Below are 20,639 nucleotides of genomic sequence, written 5' to 3' on the forward strand. Positions count from 1 at the left end.
GCGCAGCTCAACGTGCTGAGTCTAAGAAGGACTAATTATGGATTTCATCACAAGTCCTGGATCTGCCAGAGGCTCATCTCTCTGTGAGTCCTTGGACATCACTCCAAATGCTGATGGAGCACAGATTCTGGACAAAGCACCGGGGTGTGTATTGTGGGTGTGAACGGACAAGATCTGGATAAAGCCTGGGAAAGGACATGCCAGGTAGGGAAATCAGCAAGGGCAAAGGCGGAGGGGCGGGAACAGTGAGTGGCTCTACTGGATGGAGCATGGGACAAGAAAGAACCAGCTCGAGGAGCTTAAATAAAATCCACCAGAAATGCTGGCACCTAGTAGATGCCCCATAGATGCTCACTGGCCAGATATGTATATACTATGGGAAAAATTAGGATGGAAGGGGGTCTCCAGAAAGGAGAATGTTGAAGCTTTATTTTTTCCCTCGAACCTTCGGCCTTCCACAGTGTGCAGAGCTACAGGAAACCAACCTGGGTCTAGTCCTGGGGGCATGTGGGGTCCATACAAGTCCCTTCTGCCTCCAGGCCAACTGAAGACATTTTCTGAGGGCCCACATACTCTGCAAATACCTTACGCCAAGTTTTCCATCAGGGCATTGAGTAAAACCCAGACTATTTCTCTGATATATTTTTTTTTAACTTTCCTTTAAGTTCAACATGCATTTGAATTCAGGGGAAACATGGACCACATGTTTTTAATCTATCGACACTTAAATCATCAAAATGTTAGAGGCTGTTGGTTTGGAAGCCAACAGGAACACCAGAGCCTTTTTAAGACTTTCTTCTCCTTCTCTAGCAATCAGGAAGCAGCCTTCTTCCAAGAGGAAACCAAATCTCGACTCCAGAGGGGCTGCTGCATTCAGTGCCAAACTTGGCATGCTCCAAGGCCAAGCTGGCTCCAGACCTGTTGCAGTGGCCGAGGAGAAGGGGTGTGCAGGCTAAGAGGCCCCCCTCTCCTCGCCCACCCTGTGCCACCAAAGACTCGGAGGAGCAAGGGAGGAAAAGGGAAAGAAAGAACAGCCACGGGCTTGAAGGCCAAGGCCCAGCAAGCGGTGGAACCACAGGCCAACCTAGAGGAAAACGCAGATCCTGGTTCCAGACACGTGCCCTGTGTGGACCACGGGCCGCTTCATCTCTGCTTCCACTTGGGAGAGTGGAAATCGACCCCCACTGCACGGAGCCGTTCCATAAGCGGAAAAGAAAATGAAATAAGATGAAACAAGAGTAGATGCAAATATACATCAGGAAACACACATGCCAGGAACACACCTGACCGGACAGTATTCCATTCGCTTTTCCCACACTGGGGGGCCAGACCCTGCCTCTGACAATCCTGGAACCTCCATCCCACCTGCCAGCCTGTCCCATCTCTGCCTCACTGGCTGGAACAATGTCGGCAGGGATACTGCAACTCGGGCCACCAAAGGGTGAATTGATAAAGGTCGGAAGCCCCCCAGAGCCAGGACCACAGAGAGTCTATAGTGTAGTGAACAGAACTACCTTCTGATCTCAACGAGAGCTCCTCGATAAGAAATGGTCCAACAGCAGCAGCCATAACTGATAACGGTCCATCCCTGCCCACCTAAGACTTATTTTGTGGCCCATTTCCTGTCATTTCCCCAGAGCAGGGGTCTGCTTATGTGTCATGGTGACCCAGCCACCCCCTACCATCCCTGGCCTGAGAGAGCATCCCAACTTGTGCTCTCACCCATGGAAGCATGTTTGGGAGAATTGTGTTCATATTGGTGTTAGCGCTGAGGTCTAGATGAGCAGCCCTCCCAGGCCCCCACCCCCAGTCAACATCCCTGTCCCCAGCACCTACAAAAGTCTGGGAGAACCCATCCCTATTAAGTAATTTGCAGTCCGAAGAGATGGACAGTAGCACAGACCCCGGTGTCAGACAATTTAGGTTTGATTTCTGGCTCCATCACCTCTGAACTATGTGGCCCTGATCAAGTTACTGAACATCCCTGTGCTCCAAAGCCCTCTACTGCAAAATCGGATAATAATAGTCTCCACTTGATAAGACTGCTGTGAAAATTAAATTAGTTTACTCAAAGCACCAAGAACAATTTCCAGCCTAGAGTGACCCTGTGTGTGCTTGCTAGCCTCACTGTTAGTATTATTGGCTCAGAGTGACAAAATCTGTGGGCACAAAAAAAGCCCATGGCACCGAGGAAGCTCTCAACAAACATTAGTTGTCTCCCTTGCTCTCTGTTGTGTTACTCCTGCACGCCAATAGCAAACTCTGACCATCTGGGAAGCCTGAGATCATGGGATTTGAATGCTGGGGGTGGGGGGCGGTGGTGAGGTCAGATGCTCTTGTCCAGGTAGTGTCTTTGGGATATTTTGCCTCTTTTTTTTTTTTCTTTGTAATTCACCATCAACAGTTGAGTCTCCAATGCTCTGAAATCTCCTAGGAAGACGTTCCCACTTATGTCAATAGCTCATCTCCCCAGAGTTGAAGATGCAGAGAGCAAATGCCCTTAATGGTCTGGACCACCCACGACAGCGCCCTTGACCAAGCAGCCCCTCCCATCAGCTAATTGAGGCTTGGAGAGGAGGCCAAAGGATGCTGGGCGGGGTAGGGAAGGAAGAAAGGGAAGGAGATGAGGAGATAAAAGGGGAGTTGGTCCAGGAGGAGCTGCAAATCTTAATCTTTTCGTTCTGCCGTCCCATCCAGAAATGAATCATCACTATTTGATTAAAAGTTGTTTTAAGATCGTCAGAGAAAGGTTACATTAAAAACAACAGGTCTGGCAGCTAGAGGAAAGGATGAGCAAGGCCCTGTCTTGGAGATGAGAATTAAGCATCAGAGTCAACCAAAGGTATCTCGAAGGAGCTGAACATTTCCCAGCATTCAAAATCTTAAAAAAAAAAAAAAGGAAAAAGAAAAGTGTTGCAATGGCCATTGTGTCAGGGAGCCATATGTCACTCTGACAGATGGGAACAGCTCTGACCAGAGAGCAAGACGTGAAGACAGTTGGATCGGTGGATCCCGTCTTTCCTGTTGCCGTGGTGTGGATGGATGCAAGTGCGGACGGGCCAGCTCATTTGTATGGAGATGAACCATCACTATCGGCCCCCTCCTCTCACCCCCAGCTGCACAACGGATGGGCAGGTCTCAACCTCTGGCCCAAGAGCTGACGCCAAGGGAAGGGTAACTGGATGCCAGCAGTCAGCCGGAAGTAGAAGATGCAACATCAGCCGAACTTGGGTCCAACCCAACACATTTGAAGAATCCGGGGTCACGGGAGGGAGGAGTGGAGAGGGGGCTGAACCCAAGGCACAGGCACAGACCACCAGTCCTGGGAGCTTTGTGTGCTCCCTGCGGAAATGAGGACCATGACGGAGCCTGTGCTGGTTGTCAGCAGGAATGGTGATGCTTCCCCAGACCAGACCCAAAGCAGGCGCTGAAACGAATGCCTGTTCAGGCTGAATCTGAGCAGTTTCCTCCTCAGCATCCCAAAGCCCTGTTTCCCAAAGAGTCTATGGTCTCTGGTGATTTGGAAGAGAGAGAGGGACAGACAAAGAGATACAGAAGGAGATGGAGAAAGGAGAGAGAACAAAAAGAAAAGGAAAGAAGGGAGAAGGAAGAGAAGAGAAAACAAAACAAAACAAAAAGACTTTCTGTGGTTGGACAAGTTAAGAACTGGAGAGTTAGACAAAGTTAACTCCACGATGACAGCAGATCTTTTTCAGGTCCTTAAAGTGCTGGTGTGCCTTGTAAATCCCCAAGGAGGTAGCGTCTGTCTCACCCCTACCTCCTTAGCCTCCTTCCTCACACACCGTCCTTCAAGGCACACACACGATGGGTGAGACATGCCATAGAGGGGGCTGCAAGGAACCTGCTCTTGGAGGGGCTGCAGTCAGGCTGGACCACGTTGAGCTGGGTCATCCTGGGCACCTGGGCTGCGTCACTGTGAACGAGATGCCTAACTTCTCTCTATGCCTCATTTTACTCATCTGAAAAGTTGGAATGATAAAACCCAGGCCCTCAGGTGCCTCGGAGGGAAGAAAATGGGCTCATGGATGTGAAGAGCTAAGCATGGACTCGCCACTCGGAGGGTAACTTACACTGATTACACTCTTGGGCCATCATATGCCCTGGCTGCCCATGGAAGGGTACTGGCTGGTGATTAATAGGACCCTCACCTCACCAGGACCCTCACCTCATCCTTTCCAGAAAGTCCAAGGCAGGTCTGGACCAACCAGAACCTGGTCTCTCATCTTGGCTGGAAAAAGCCACTTTGCCTTTCTGAACCTGGGTTTCCTCATCTGTCAAATGGGTCTACGAGTCCCACCTCCAGGACTGGAGCTGAAAGAGGACAAGAAATGAGATCTGGTTTGTCAGCTTCAGAGAACCAAGTGGCCAGGAGGGAAATGGATGCTTTCTGGGGGGGGGTCCGGGGAACTTTCCAGGCATCTCACATCACACACACCCTCGTGCCGGGCACCTAGAAACCTTCCAAGCAGTCATTCTGAGGTCAGGCCTGGGAGGCAACTCAAGAAAGGAGAGAGTCACGGGTGAGAAGATAAATGAGATGGGAAGCTGTTTGTCTCACAAACAGGAGTGGATGTTCAATCAGTCCATCCAGACGCAAGGCCAGGATTTATGACCAAGTCCTCTCTCCCCACCCGGAAAGTCCTTCATATTTTATAATCTGGCACGTCCTTAAAGGCCTTCAGGTGGAACCAGAAACAAGTTCAGTCCTGAGTAACATGGCCACGGCTTGGATGAAGCAAGATCCACCTTCCTGAGACCATTTCGCTCCTGGGACAGCCACCCTGAGCCCTGCAGGTGACTTGAACAAGGCCCCCAAAGAGCAATGGGAAAAACAGTACAAGTTCAAAGTCAGAAAGTGCTGGCTTCACATCCAAGCCCCACGGCTTCGAACCTAAATGTCGTTTGCTCACCTTTCCAAAGGCGTCTTCAGGTTGCCGTGCAGTCAGTGTGGGAGCTTGGGTCACTTCCCCACCCTCCACACCCAGCTGGGAAGCCAGGGGCTCAAACATGGGTGCTGAGCCTCCCAGAGAAGCTCCGCGGGTCCGGTCGAAGGGCTTGGCAAACAACTTAGGCGTTTCCAGGAAAAAAAACGGAGCCCAGCTTGGGGCCATGGAAAGCACGGTCCCAATGCTGAGTCAGCCTTGAGTCAGGAGCTGAAAACATGCTTTTGCCGATTGCAGCTCTAGGCAGCCATAATTAATACAGGGCTGATGAAAACTGCATTTTTCACTCAAGAGAGGAGGGTGTTTCAGGTAATTAGACATAACCTCACGTATCGGTAACTCGCCTCTACACATGAGCTCTGGCCGCCATGTCCAGGCCCTACCTCCAAAAATAACTTACACCAACATTAACCAACAAATGTGTCTGATTTCAAAACATTACCCTTCCTCCTTAAGCATATTGAGTGTAAAATGCTAAATACACTAAGGCCCTTAATTGGTTTGTCCTGATCGGCCGACACCTCTCTGAGAGCATCTTTGTACCTGGGCCAGGCAGCCACCTTGTCTTTGAGGATGACTCTTCTCCGAGCTGACCCCAGTGCAAAGCATCCTGTGGGCTGGGATGAAGTGGGGGAGATGTATTCTGATCCATCATCCGTTCATTCATTCATTTACTCACATCGCAGCTCCTGGGGGCCCACCACGTGCCGGGCTCTGGGCCGAATAAGGAGCCGAGAGCCCAACGTAGAGGAATTTTTACACTTGATGCGGGTGTTAGAGGCCTAGGTGTGTTGCTTCCTTTACAGACGGGAACCCTAAAGCCCAGACTCGCCCAGGTGCACCCAGCCAGTGGATGGCGGAGTGAGGGAGAGCAGCTAGGTGCCCGCCTCCCAGCAAGCTCGGAGGCCTCAGGAAACCCGGCTGTGCCTGCCGCCTCTCCTGCGAGGCAAGGGCCGCCCCTCCAGCCTCCACTGGGCACACAGAGGTCACCAGGTGTGGCTCAGTGGAGGCCAGGAGCGCTCCTGCCAGGTGATTACTTGCAGAGCGAGGTCCTTCCTGCCAGGCCCCTGACTAACCACCCATCCCGCCATCCAGGCCCTGCCCGCCTGCAGGACACTCCCGGGAGAGCTTCCCCTGGTTCCCATGACTAAGGTGGCCCTCCCAGGACAGCGTTATCCTTCATTCCTTGCCGATGTCGCAATGCCCAGCCGGATGAGGCAAGAGGGACGTTTGGTGTCTACCAACACTTGCAGAGAAGCCCAGGGAAATTGCCCAAAGCCAGAGCCCCTCAGGGGCTGACTCTCAGCTCCCCTGGTCCCCACCCGTCTTTCTTCAGCACTGAAACCCCTTTTCTTGTTTTTTTAACTCTCACAACCTCTACAGAGAGATGGAAATAAAAATAGCAGTTCACACTGGCTAAGCAAAACACGAGGCCCTTAGCACGAGCATCTGGGGGACGGGGGACAGGGGGTGCTGTCAGCGCAGTTTTGCACATTTTGCTCCAAGGATCAGAGACTTTAAGGAATTTCCAAGGTCATCCAAGGAGTGCAGGCAGATCTGGGTCTGGAAACAAAAGGTCTCTGTAATCATGACAATAATAATAGCAGCTAACAGTGGGAGATGACTCTCTGCTCAGCCCCTGTGGGTGTTGCTCCTTAATCCTCCCAGGCCGCACAGGAGTGAGGAACCCTGTTCACACCCAGGCCATGCAAAGCTCCAGCACAATCGTCTGCCTGCTGGACGGTATTACCCGCTGGGTCCCGAGTCCCTGTGTGCCTACGGGCAAGTCGCTTCCCCTCTCTGGGCTTCAAGTTTCCTTCAGTGCAATGGGACATGGATGCCTCCCTCACAGTAAAGGGAACAAGAGCACATGGTCAGGACGATGTTCTCTTCTCTTTTTGTCTCCGCCTCCAAGCCCACATCTTGCTGCAAACCCACATACTCTCAAAGCTCGGATGAATCCCATCAGCTCTGGAGACCCCAGGAAGAGCAGCCCAGTCGTAGAGAACTGTGCCTCTCATACTAAGGAAGTGATGCTCTCTTGTTAGCAAAGGGAGCCATGAAGGATTTTTGGCCAGTGTACTGACCAAAACTGGCTTTAGAAAGATACACTTCGCAGTGATTTGAGCAAAAGATTTGACCCAGGAGAGACCTGGAGAGACGAGGAGGGGAGTGCGGGATTCCAGGTAAGAGGTGAAAACAGCGCAGAAGCCATGGGTGGAAAATTAACTGTGGACATAAATCCAAAGGACAGCGTGTAGGGCCGTTACGGGGGGGACAAAATTGCCCCCAGCTGAAAACCAGTGTCATCTATAAAGGGACACTTTCAAATTCAAGCCCTCAAGTTTCTCACCTAACACTCATAAGATTTTTAAGCAATAACAGTAATAACAGTGAGGGCTTTGCACTCAGGCCCCAGGACAAAGCTGCCTCACGGCTCCCCGGCCACGAGGCCATAGGTAAGTGGCTGCAAATGTTGCCTGCTACAGGGTGCTCGTGTCTGTAGGATGGAAGTGGGGGGCGGTGGTGGAAGACCCCCCAGGGACAAGGCTCCCACCTGCACAGCCAGTCAGGAAGCTACACGGCCTTCCCAGGAGGGTCTGGGCCATTGGGCCGCTACCAGTTTCTGGCCGGAGTCCCCGTGACACAGCTGGCAGGGATGTTAGCGCTTATAAAAGAGGGTGGATCCAGGTGAAGCAAGAGCTGGGACCTGCCTGAGAGGCTGAGAGCGGCCCTGAGCCCTGTCTGGCTGACGAGCAGCTCTCACTTTCTAGAAATCTCTGCCTCTCCCGAGACAATCGCACCTCGAGCGTTCACAGGACGCAGGGCCCTCGGTATTTCCTGGTTCTCCTTGTCTGGAGGCAGCCGGCGTGGAGTGACCTTCCAGGCGATTCCGTGGAACCCAGCCAGCTCTGTGAGGCCTCAGGAGGGCGGCCACCCCAGGCCGCTGCAGCCCTTCTTGGGAAATTGCTTCTCCGAGTCCATCTCGTCCGCCACGGGCAGGTATTTATCAGGTGGATGTGGGCGGGAAGGAGCCAGCTGGCTAAAGGGTCAGTCAGAGGATGACAACACTGGGAGACGCTTGAGAAGTCCTCGTCCACTTGGCTCCAGCCCAGCGAGGGCGAGGGACCCGGAGACAGGCGGACGGCTCGTGTCCTGCCTGCTGACAGAGACCAAGAGGCAGCAGAGCCCAGAGAGGCAGAGCTGGTCTCCTGAGAGCTCAGCCAGTAAGGGGCTGCACTCAGCTCTCCCCGACTTCAAAGCTGGTTCCAGAAGCCGGGACCCCCTTCCAGCTGGCGTCACCGAGGGGCTCGGTTTGGGGCCATCCCCCTGAGCTCACGTGGAGCCCTCAGTGAAAGCCCTTTGAGCTAAAAGCCCAACCACGTAATCCCACCTGGCATTTGAACCAACTGCCACTGGGCGACGCACGTGGGAAACCGGCCATCGGGGAGCGCGGCCGATGGATCCGGTCAGGACGGGAGAACACATTATCGTCATTAAAAATCATTAGGATGGTTGGACTCTGAGGTCAGATGGGCAAGATAAACACACTTGGAGGAACTAGCTCTCCCTTTTCTCGCAGCTGCTTGCACTCATCCCCGCCCGGCACCCAGACGGCCAGACTCCCCCAGGAACCTGCCGCAGGACTCCGGGCAGTGCCCTGCTCTGCTGCAGTGCTAAGCAACTTCCTGAAAAGCATGTCAGGGACTCGGTTAGTCTTCCGTGGTCGTTTGCAAATGGGCAGGATAAAAAGACACCCCGCCCCCCAAAGAAGTGTCCTTGGATCAGTTTCCTCCGAGAGGTCCTCGAGCTCACCTGTCCCACCCATTACATGCAGAGGCAGAAAGAGTGATGCAGTCCTGCGCGGAGCAAATCACTCCGGGTTGTATCTGCTCGTCCGCTATCCCCACAAGAGAGCAGCAGGCCCTAAAGGGCAGGGACCGCCTCTTCGTACCAAGGCTGCTGCCACGGGCTCCACATGCACCAGGCATTTTACATGCATTATCTTTAATGCTCACCAACCACCCTACAAGGGAAATATTATTATCCTGATTATCCAAATGAGGAAACCGAGGGCTACGGAGTTAAAATGACTCACTGGAGGTCACGGTTAGTAAATTGCGGGGACCCATCCGAGCTGAGTTTGCCCCTTCCCACAGCCCCAAGCTCCCTCCCTCCTCTTTTCGGCATCCCTGGGATCAGCACCAGACCTCGCACATAGTAGGTGCCGATTACTTGTTTGCAGAATAAGTGAATGAGCGAGTAATGAGTAAAATAAATTTGAAAACTTCATTTACTTAATTGGCATATCTTCCAAGATGAGTACATCAGTGCGGCTGTGAGGAAGAAAACAGACTGTTGATTAAATAGTCTCCTGGATTTTTGAACTCAGTGAAAACAATCTCTAAATAATTTTGTGACTTTTGGCCTCTTCTTAGCACAACAAAAACATTTTAATTAAAGCTTATTTCTAAGCCAGCTTTTCTTTCTCAAGAGATGGGGAGCGTTTAATGTTCACTGAGCATCTACTATGGATACATACACCACTGTCAGCACACTCACTCTCCCCAGCAACCCTGCAAATGGGTATTGTTACCAGGTTCCAGAGGAGGAGACAGAGGTTCAGAGTGGTTACGTGGCTTGCCTGGGGACACACAGCTGGGTGAAGACAGGAAGGTCCAAGACCTGGACTGTGGGAGACCACACGCTGCCTCCAAACAGCTTTTAGCCGCAACCAAGCTTCCCCTCTTAACACGGCGATCTGCAAGCCAGCCTTTTTCCAGAATCATCCTTCATCCAACAGGCCTTCTAAATATGTGCTCCTAGGGAATCAGAGACGCAGAGACACCCAAAACAAATGAATAAAGAGAAAGAACCCAAAAGTCGAAAAAGAAGCTGCTTGTTTCCAGCACTCATTAACGTTTAGTGTCATTTAAAAAAAAAAACAACAAGATCGTCTCTTGTGGTTTGAGTATTGACTATGGAACGGCAGGTGGGGGGATGGGGAGGAGACCTCAACCTTTTCAGTATTAGGGCCACAATATCCAGCCTTGTCTCTCCCAGCAAATGAGACTCCCCCCAGGAAATGTTTCCAGTGCCGGGAGGGGCTCCAGTCAGTCAGTTCTGGCAGAAGGGGCTGTGCACACAGGCGCAACCCTCCCACACGCCCCCATCCAGGGTTTCCCTACCCCACCCCTGCCCCCAGCCCGGCGGCCAGCCGGGGGCCCGTCGGGGGCATCCTTGGCAAGCGGCCATCCCAGCGGCAGCTGGAACCTGGCTACTCTCCACGTGGGCAGTAAGTCACGGAGCAGTGGATCCCTCACCCGGGAACCAGGCAGAAAATCCCCTGTGTCTTGTCACCTTCCCACCCTGGCTGCCAGGAGCCCGCCCAGTCTTGGAGATGCTGAATAGGCCGTTTGTGGTGAGATCAAAGGGCCACCTGCGGGAAGCGCCACACTGCCTGGAACAGGCCCAGGCTGCGTCCTGCCCCAGCACCCGCCTCCCACCTGCCAGACCCGGGATCCTCCAAACAGCCCACCTTGGCCAGGCATCTCTCTGCCCCCGCCTCCTCCTGACGGTTCCCTTTCTAATCACCCTCCCCACACGCCGGGCTCTCGCAGGCCTCCCTGCCTCACGTGTGCTGTTCTGTTTGCTCCCCTTCCTTTGCTTTCTGCAGCCAGAGGGCTCAGGCACCAAGTCAGGCAGAGTTCCTTCCCCGGCTCCTCAGGGGGGTTCAGGGCTCGCAGAGGGCAGAGCGAGCTCCATCATTGCCGCCTGGTTCCCCACCAGGCTGCCCTGGGCGGGGAGCTCCCCGGCAGTCTGCACTGGCCACGGGGCTGCGTGGAGACCTGGAGGTCCAGGCACAGGCCTTGTGCGCTTGCATCCAACTCTAGCGGACTGAACGGGAAGGCAGGGGACACCTCCACCTCGTTCTCAGAGAGAGAGACTCAGTAAAGAATGGATGAATGCGCACTGCTCAGAGACACGTCTGGAAACAAGCTTAGATGGAACATTTAACAGCAAACCCCATGTGGACCCAGCCCTGCTGCAGCCCTGTCTTAGCCACATCGTCTCTCACTAGGACCGTTGCCCACCGGACAGCTTCTGCTCCTGTGCCTCCAGTAAGTCCATGCCAAAACCACTGTCATCTTTCGAAAAGGCCAATCAGATCACGTGACACATCCCCGCCAGAAACAAGCTCTTGGCCCTCGCCAGTGCTCTGAAGGTACAGACAGAATCTTCACCCCAGCACACAAGCCTTGAAGCCAGGCTCCCAGGTTCCCATCTTTTGGACATGGAGGCATTTGGCTTTTCCTACCTCTTTACCATTTTCTTCTTCCTCAGTTTTCCCCAGAGTCCCCCCAAGATGTCATTGAGCCTCTGGCACAGTGAGAAGGTCATTTTTACCAGAGCCCCCAGCTCTTAACTGGCAATACTTTGATAATTGCCTGGCTCCCTCACTCGAATGTAAGCTCCGTGGGGCAGGACTTTGTCTTGTCCACAGTGCTGGGCACACACACGGCTGTTTAATGCGCACATGTGTGTGAACAGCCTCCACCTTGTCGACCGTCTCTGTAGAGGCGACCCTGGGAGATGCGAGATGGCTTTAATGCTCTTGATCAGCTCCTGATCTGCCTGCTTCTTTCCCCTGTGATCTCCTGGGGGCAGAGAGCATGATCCGTTCCCCTGTCCCGCCCCCAGCCCCGAGCTGTGCTCCCTGCACCTGTACTTTGAACAAATGAAGAAGCAGCAGCTACTGTGTCAGAGGAGCCCACAGTCCCGACATGCCATTCCTGTGCACTGCCCAGAACCCCCAACCGCTGGGGCCAGTCTGAGGCCTGGCGACCTGCCGCTCTGCCCCATTGGATTTTCCACTGGTCCTGCCCCAGCCCTCCTGTCCCACCTTATCTGAAAGCGAAAATCTCGACTGAGTTGAAAGTGAATTGTGGCCAGTTGGGTCGTGAAGGGATGGAGACCTACTCTCCTACGTGGAAGAGTGTTTGTTTGCCTCTTGGTAGAGAGGATATTCCGATTGGTCATTTTTTTGCTCCACCCCATCTCTGGACGGAACTCCAGCCCCCGGCCCCACCCTGCAAGACAGAGAAGAATGGCTTTAGGGGTGAGATGTCACCTTTCAAATCCCATCTCAAAGGCCACCTGATCCTGGAGGTCCTTCTGGGTCCCCTGGGGAAAACCGCTGAGGGCTCTGGGCTCCCCCAGTGCCTCTCTTACTCCTGCCCCGTCACGTGTGACCCTGTGCTTTTACAGCCTGATGGCCCTGTACCCATGAGTGTTCCTTCAGGAGGGGACTAAGATCTCTTCCTTTATATGTCCATCTGTTCCTTTAACCAACTAGGCCTTTATTCTCTGCCCCATCCTGGGCTGGGCACCGGGCACACAGAGTTGAGTTAAATGTGTGCCCTCCAGCGGCTGACGATCTAGTGCAGGTCGGACAATCACCCCTCACCACGCAGCATCATCGGAGCTCTAAGGGTGCCAGCACCGGGCTCTGATAGCAGAGAAAGCCCCTGACCAGCCCAGAAGGACACGCAGGTTGGGAAATAATTCTTAGAGGAAGTAACATCTGAGTGGGGTTTTCAAGGATGCATAAGAGTCTGTGCAGCCCTGGACAGCCCCATCACATGAGAAGCCCATAAAGCATGCTAAGAAATTTCTTCTTTTTCTTGTTTACCTTTCCAAGGTACCAACGAAGGGTTAGGCCAATGTGTGAGACATAGAAGGTGTTGAGAAAGCAGATGTGTGCTGTCCATTCAGTTGGATTTCTCCCTGCTGCCTCCTAACCCCCATGAGATTAGAAGCTTCTGGATGCCAAGGTCCAGATACTTGTGTATATTTGTGTGCAACCCCAGAGCAATGAACACAGTCGTGACACTTCATAGACACTCACTCAATATTTGCTTTGACCAACAATTGCACGGTGCATTGGGTTTGGCCAAGCACCTGTGACACTGGGTAACTTTTACCTGCCCCAAGCCCGCCAACGTGCCAGGCACTCTGTATGTGCTATTCACCTGACGTCATTTGTCACCAGTAACAACGCAACAAGATTGACATGCCACCTCTATTTTGCAGGAGAAGAAACTAAGGGTCAGGGCAACTGGCCGGTCTATCTGACTGTGTGGCTCTAAACTTCCACATCGGCTCCCATTTCACAGGTTAGACAAACTGAGCTCACCTCCCTTGCCCAGGTAGAGAACAGTGAATTCAGAAAAAATCCCCGAAGCATGACTTGTTTGACTTGGCAGAGTTTCCAGCTCAAGAGAGTTGGGTACACACGCATTTCATCACTTGCGATCCTTTCATGGCGAATCCTCCAGGGACCCAGCAGCTTACCAGCTCCTCCTTCAGCCCGACTCCACCAGCCAGCCCTGCTCCAGCCGTTCGGGCTTGCTGAGGCCAAGCGGACTCAGTCAGCCTCTGTCTGCCAAGGTCCTGGCCACCAGGGAGGGCCTGGCACCCCTCTCGCCCACCCCCTGTGCAGCCCTGACTTGGGGAAGACAACCTCCCAGCGAACTGCCTGAAGCCCAAGAGATGAGATTAAAGGCATCCATGTCGGCCCCCACCCCACCTGGATCTACGAGGCCACAGGGCTGAGGCTTGGCCTTGTCACAGTCCTGTCACCTATGTCTCAGTTTCCACACCAATGGAAGGGAGAAACCACACGGACCTTCCTGGACATTGGGAGGATGAAGGGAAATAACAGCAGCATCGACCAGCCCAGCTGCATCAGAGACTCCTGAGGGCACCTTAAAATGCAGGTTCCAAGGCTGGTCCTGCCATCTGATCCTGGAGCCCAGGGAGCTGCATATCTAATGGACTCTGCAGATGATCCTGGTGGGAAGTCAGGTGGGGTATGCAGTGAGTTCATCTCATCTACAGAGAGACCGTCTCACTGTAGGAGACCCCGACACCCCCAATACCCATAGGACCCGGGAAATGTCGTTAGTCCCTCCAACTCCAGCCAGCCTTAAGCCTCTCTCTGATGGTATCGCCTGTCTAGGGACCAGGGCATCTGCCCTCCCTCCCCTCCCCACTATCCCATCCGTTTTCTCTCCGACTAGAACCTCGGACCCTCTCCCTCCGTTCCCCTCTCCTCCATCTCTGTAGTTGCCACTGGGACCAAACTCTATTCACTCCTCACTTGACCAACACTGTAACCCCTAAAGCCTCCCCGGCCTCCAGCCTCCCCCAGTCCATCCATCCTGCCACGTTCCTCCTCCCCATCCATGGCCCTCCTCCCATCACCCCTTTCGGTGGACGCTAACAAGCTGTAAAATCAGACTCTTTCACCAGCAAGGAATTGAGTCAGACTTCCCAACTCACCTGTCCCTCCTGGGCTACCACCACCCAGGGCTCCCATCAAACCCACACCCCTGTTCCTCTTCCCTGCACCCCCTACTTCCAACCTGCGTGCTTTCTCCTCTCCAGCCTCACTCCTCCTCCTGGACCTCTACCCGCTGCCACCAGCTCCACCAGTCCCAGTTCTAGCCCCCCACCAAGGCCATCGCAAAGGTCACACCGTCTACAGAACTGCCCCTGGGTCACTTACAAGCGTTGGGTGCCCTCGCCGCCCCGGTCCCCTCAGAGAGCCACACTCCGTCCCTGTGGTCTTCTTCCTCTCCCCACCCGCCTTCCAGCATCCTCCTCTGGGCCCAGGAAGCTGCTCTGCAAACTAATAGCCCTGGGTCCCCAGCTCCCTCCCTCAGGCTCAGACAGGCTGCTCCACCCCCACCTCCCCGGGTCTCCCTCCTTCCCTCCCTCCCCACCTCCAGCCCAGGGCACTGGGCACTGCAGTATCTCTTAGAATCTCCCTTCTCCCTGCTCACCCCTTTGCAGATGGCACATCTGCTCAATTCTCCCCAGATGACCCAGTTCGAGGGTGCCATTTCCTGCCAGGGCCTGACCAATACACATCCTGGACCAAAAACAGCCACGTTCAAATGGCCGCGTCAGCTGGGCCCTCCAAAACCACCTGCTTCCTCGGGTAGATCATGCCATTTCTCCATCCAGATCCTGGGGCACCGCTATCTCCCTTTCTAGATCCCCAGGATGTCCAGTGGTGAGCTCAGCTTCCGGGGAGGAGAGAAGCTCCCTTGTCTGGAAACAGGAAGGCAGGGCTGGCCCTGGGCTGTTGGAACATTGGAGCCCATGCCCAAGAGAGGACAGGGATGTGTGAGTTTCCCAATTAATGCTCACTTCTAGAGGATGCTTCTGCAGACCCCTGAGTGGGAGAAAGGATGGGGGGAAATGGAAGAGTGGGAAGACAGAGGTAAAAAGTCCCTGATATTTCGCCAGATCCCCATGGGCAAACAGACACCTGAGGGGCTGGATTGGGCGCACCCCACCCACTCAGCATCTCAGAGAGAGAATGGGTGAATAAATGACTTGAAATTCCTACCAACTCAAGGCTCACAGGTATATGATCTAATAATAATCAGATTCTAGAAAGATTGCAAGTTTGATTCTACTCCGATCCTTGGAATGGCCCAGAAGAAATTTGACAGGAGCATGTCATAACCACCCAAATCTCCTTCTTGGTTTCCCAGCCACCGTGCACTCTGAAGACGCTTGCTCCAAACTCAAACCCCACGAAGATCAAAAGATCCCTGAATTCAGGTTCCAAAGAGGCACAGACGTTATTGCGACATCCCGACCCATCTCGGACATAAACTCCATTAAAGTTCCATGAAACAGTAAGTACATGTTTGAATTAATACCAATGTTTATTGGGGTTTAACAAACATCCATACCAGCATGCATCTCCGAGCTTTATCTACATGTCTCTTATAGAGTTATTAAAACCCCCAAATATAATTTTAATCATCAGCAGGATTGTAATTAACACACGATAATGATTCCCGTTCAATCGGACTCCTCAGATTCAGAAAGTAATTACTCATTCATGACGCTTAATTTGCAGTGTTACCACAGATTTGTATCTCCTGAAGCCACAGGAAGTTAGATCATAGTATTTCTTGTTAGAACTTAGAGAGCAAGTTCGCTTCAGAGGGAGGATGGAGACCGGGTCCAAGAGAGGCGGGAAGAGATAGGAACAGCTGGGAACCAGTTGGGGGGCCTCCAAAGAAGGAAGATGCGTGTGGTCCCTGGAGTGAGAGCACCTCCCTGCTCTCGCCAGCACGTCGGCTTTCTGCAGCGTGGCCTGGTACACCCCCCTACACCGTGCCTGGGAGTCCCCAGGGTTGAACCCTTCCAGGGATGGAAAGCTCATTACCACAGAAAGAAAGGTGCCCCGTGTAACCTTGGAAAGTCACCTCTTCTCACCCCATCCCGGCAATCAGAGACTAGCCTCTTAATTTAAATATTCCATCTCCATCAGCAAGAACAAGATTATTTTAAATAGGTGTCATTCCACCAAATCTTTTCTACCTGCACAAAAATCACCCCCTTACCGAGTGCTTAGGGCCAAGGTCCAGCAGGGCACCTTGCCTGCTTCTGGGCAGTGGATCTCACCTGGGGATGATTTTTGGCCCCCAGCACATTTGGCTGAGTCAGGACATTTCGGGTTATTAAGACTCAAGGTTACCACTTGTACCTACTGGGTAAAAGGTGGCAATAATGACATTCTACAAGCAACATTGTAGAATGTTGCTTGTAGACAGCAATACAACATTGGGACAGCAATACAATATTCTACAAGGCACAGGACAACCCCGTGTCTCCCAACAGACTCATCCAGAATATCAATCATGTTGAGGTGGAAAAAACTTGTTCTAGATCTAAATCTGGCCCCAACTCATTAAAAAATAAAACAGGAATGGCAGATAGTGTTCACATGTGGTCTAATTTGATCTTAACCTCATTAGTATCCCCATCCTACAGATGAGGAAACTGAGGCCCCTGATGGTTAAATAACTTGTCTGCAGTTACACAGGAAGTGGCAGAGCTGAGCTGATCCATGATCCATCTGCCTCCCAAGATCTTCGTAAGACACAACACCTCATCCCGGGGAGCAAGTTGCTGAAGGCATGTCAGAGACCAAGGCCTTCTCTCAGAGGTAGAACTTCCAGCCTGGTGCATACTTCCAATTCATGCAAATCCAAGCAGGTTACATTATACACAGAAAACTCAGGTCACTGTGGGTCAAAAATTCCCTTGAGATTTGCCATGTTGAACCCTCTTGCAATGGAAACTGGTTTTCCCCCTAGTTTTGACGCCCAAACAGGACAAACCCTGTGTTCAGCAAGCTTTCATTGTTTAGAAATTTACACTGAACATCCATGGAAAGGCCATCTCCTGGAGGCTCTCAGGAAGTGGACAAACCTTGTGAATTCAAGTAGGTGAATTCAGCTATGAGGCACAAAAAAATTCCTTATTCTTTCTCTTTGAGCGTTGATCCAAAACCAGGTGCCTTGGGGAATACATTTGTCTTCTATTCATCACAGTTTTGAAGAGCCCCTAAAAAAAAAAATGAACACACTCATTAAGAACTGATTACCATTTTCATTCATTGAAAGATATCCTCCAACAGACCCACAGGGTCACGCAGGAAGGGAAGGGGGCTTTGATGTGCTTAGTTGAGCTCATACGTATTGCAGGAGGGGACTCCGAGACACACAGAGAAAGGATTCACTCCAGGGGCTCTGTGGAGCCGTGCCACAACAGACCTCCAACTCCCAAGACAGTGCTTTTTTGCATTCTGGAGCAAGGCTACTCTCATCTGAATACACCTTAATGTATCCTTATCAGAATCTGTTGTGGCCCAAAGCACTAAATATAACGGCCAGTTAGTGTCTCCAGCTGAAGGGAAAGAGGGGAGATGGAGGCAAGTGTTGAGCAGGCCCCTTTTCACAGTAAGTTCAAGGATATCTTGTAGAAAAATGATGCTAAAAAGGACCTCAGAGGGCATCCAGTCACACTCCCACCCACTTACCCTGCAGGTGGAAAGACTGAGATCAAGAAGCATAAAGCTCCTTGAGCAGATACGTTGTCATGGTCAAATACCAGGTGCCCTCAAAACTAGCTAACCACCCTCCTGATTAAGGAAATATTCATGAAGATAGATGCAAAGGAGGCAATAGAGAGAGAAAGGGAAGAACAGAATTGATACACAGAAAACCAGATCAGTGCAGTGGAGCATTGGCTGGAGAAATCCTGCCACCACCCAGGAAAAAGGACCAATAGCCAGCATGATGAGCAAACTGATGATATAAGGCAAGAAAACTCTATCGTAGTGACACAACATCTACCAAACAGGAATTCCAGAGAGTCCAGTTCAGACAGGAAGTCAGCACTGACTTAAGGACTAACAGAAAAACAATTTCCCTGAGATGAAGAAAATCTCTCTTTGTGCTGAGGTTTCATGTTTTAAGTACTAGACAAAATTAAGGTGCCTAATGCCTTAGTGATTTTTTTTTTAATCTAAAGGATGCAAAGAAAATATTCCACGCTAGGGTAAAAAAATGATTCAGCATCAGACCTTTCCTCCACATTCCCAAATGACAGAACCCAGTGGAGCCTTCTCCATGGAACAGGAGAAACAGTGACCCAATAATCTATCCCTGCCAAGAAGCTGCTCATTGATGAAGCTAAGGAAAGGAATTTTCAAAAGGCAAGGACTTTGAAAGTATATCCTTCACTTGCCCTTGAGGAATTAAATAGTGACCTTAAAAGAAGTTCTCTAGACAAGTAAAAACTCTATCAAAATACACAAAAACCAAAAAGAGAATTGATGTTAAGATATATAATATACATTTAACCTTGCTAATAAACAAGGGAATGTAAGTTAAAATAAATGAGGCATCGTGTTTGCCTATTGATATGTTAATTATTTGTTTGATTTAGGTTCATAGTTGCTTATCTGACATTCCTGAAGTCAGATGTGTCTGTAAACTTAGAAATTTTCAGATTCTAGAAAGGAATGTTGGTGCACATGGGGAACATTGGCAACCATCCCACTAGAGTCTGAATGTTGGTGTCACACAGAGCACCCTAGTCCCCTCCTCCATGTGAGGACACAGTGAGAAGTCCACATCTGGTAAGATGGCCTTCACGCAACCCTGCTGGCACCCTGATCTCAGACTTCCAGCCTCAAGAACTGTAAAAATAAGCATTTGTTGTTTTTAGTTCACCCAGTCTGTGTTATTTGTTATAGCAGCCCGAATGGACTAAAACACCCCCCTCACCCTGAAATATGTGAAGTAGCACCCCTAAATCCAACACCAAGATATTTCTAAGGCAAAACATGAATATTCACACTACATGAGATAAAATAGAGGCAATAAATATCTCCATGTCAATTGAGGTCAGATTCATCCACCAAATAAATGATAAAACAATTTTCATTTTCAGAAAATTTTGGATCTCAGAATTCCAGATAAAGACTTGAAACCTGTAAATTATACCTAGGATTGATAAGGTAGCTGGAAAAAGATGCTTTCTTGCTTCATGAATGGAAGTTTATATTCACAAAACCTTTTCTGGATTTTAATTTGGAATGTTTCAAAGCCTAAAAAATTAAATAAATGTTCTTTGTTCTAGAAATCTGCTGCTAGATATTGATCCTAAGGAAATCATCAGAAATGGGTACCAAGTCTCCACTTTAGGAAGTTCAACCTAGAATTGTTTAAGATGTCCAAAAACAGAGATGGTTAGATAAATCATGGCACACCTTAAAAAGGAAAACTTGATAGGCATTAAAAACGACATGATGCAAGAATGTTCAATTATGTAGAAAGCTGATGACAGAATAATAAGTGAAAAAAATTACAAATCAATTGATTCTGTATAATGCGATTTTATTAAAAAAAAAAGAAAGATTGTACTTCCCTGGTGGCACAGTGGTTAAAAATCCGCCTGCCAACGCAGGGGACACAGTTTCAATCCCTGGTCTGGGAAGATCCCACATGCTGTGGAGCAACTAAGCCTGTGCGCCACAACTACCGAGCCCGCGTGCCACAACTACTGAAGCCCGCACGCCTAGAACCCGCGTTCTGCAACAAGAGAAACCACCTCAATGAGAAGCCCACAAACTGCATCGAAGAGCAGCCCCTGCTCACCACAAATGGAGAAAGCCCATGCAGCAACAAATACCCAAAGCAGCCAAAAAAAAAAAAAAGAGAGAGAGAAATATATGCAGAATGTGAGTACATACACAGAAAAGAAAGACTGGAAAGATGTATAACCAAAGATTGAAAATAGTGGTCATCTCTGGGGAGTGTGAGTTTTTTTTAATGATTGTGTTCTTCTTTTTGCAAATCTCTACCTTCTAAAGTTTCTATAATTAACATGTTAATTTTTATAATATAAAAATCATTATGAAAAATAAAATGCCTTTTTTTTTTACAAAGATGAAGTGATCTGATTAAGAAAATATAGGACTACATTGGCAACATGCCAGACACAGACAAGATATCCAATGTGTGCTCATACAAGGGAGGGAATTAAATAGTCTGGATGGTAGATTTATTTAATATTAGCATTGAAAGGGAAACTATCAAAACTCCATTTACAGCTGGGAGACTGAGGCCTAGAAAGGAGGAGGAAGGTGGGACTTGATCCGAGGCAGCCTGAGTCTAGAGACTCCTACAATGACCCATACCTGACTGTGTTTTTTGTGGCTTCTCCCCCTAAGTTCTATCTTCGAGAAATTGGTTGAGCTCAAGTGTGAGTACCAGAACTGTTCAAATGGTAAAA

The 20,639-nt window shown here is 50.7% G+C and overlaps 1 long non-coding RNA gene across 1 annotated transcript; it reads left to right on the forward strand.

The window, feature by feature from the left end:
• The first annotated feature begins 15,567 nt into the window (after positions 1-15,567).
• LOC102975733 (uncharacterized) lies at positions 15,568-20,009 on the forward strand. The gene is made up of 3 exons (XR_002892867.2): positions 15,568-15,679; positions 16,871-17,001; positions 19,485-20,009. It is a non-coding gene; the product is annotated as an uncharacterized lncRNA (long non-coding RNA).
• The last annotated feature ends 630 nt before the right edge of the window (positions 20,010-20,639 follow it).

The sequence above is a fragment of the Physeter macrocephalus genome, chromosome 11 (assembly GCF_002837175.3).
Source record: "Physeter macrocephalus isolate SW-GA chromosome 11, ASM283717v5, whole genome shotgun sequence".
Lineage (NCBI taxonomy): Eukaryota > Metazoa > Chordata > Mammalia > Artiodactyla > Physeteridae > Physeter > Physeter macrocephalus.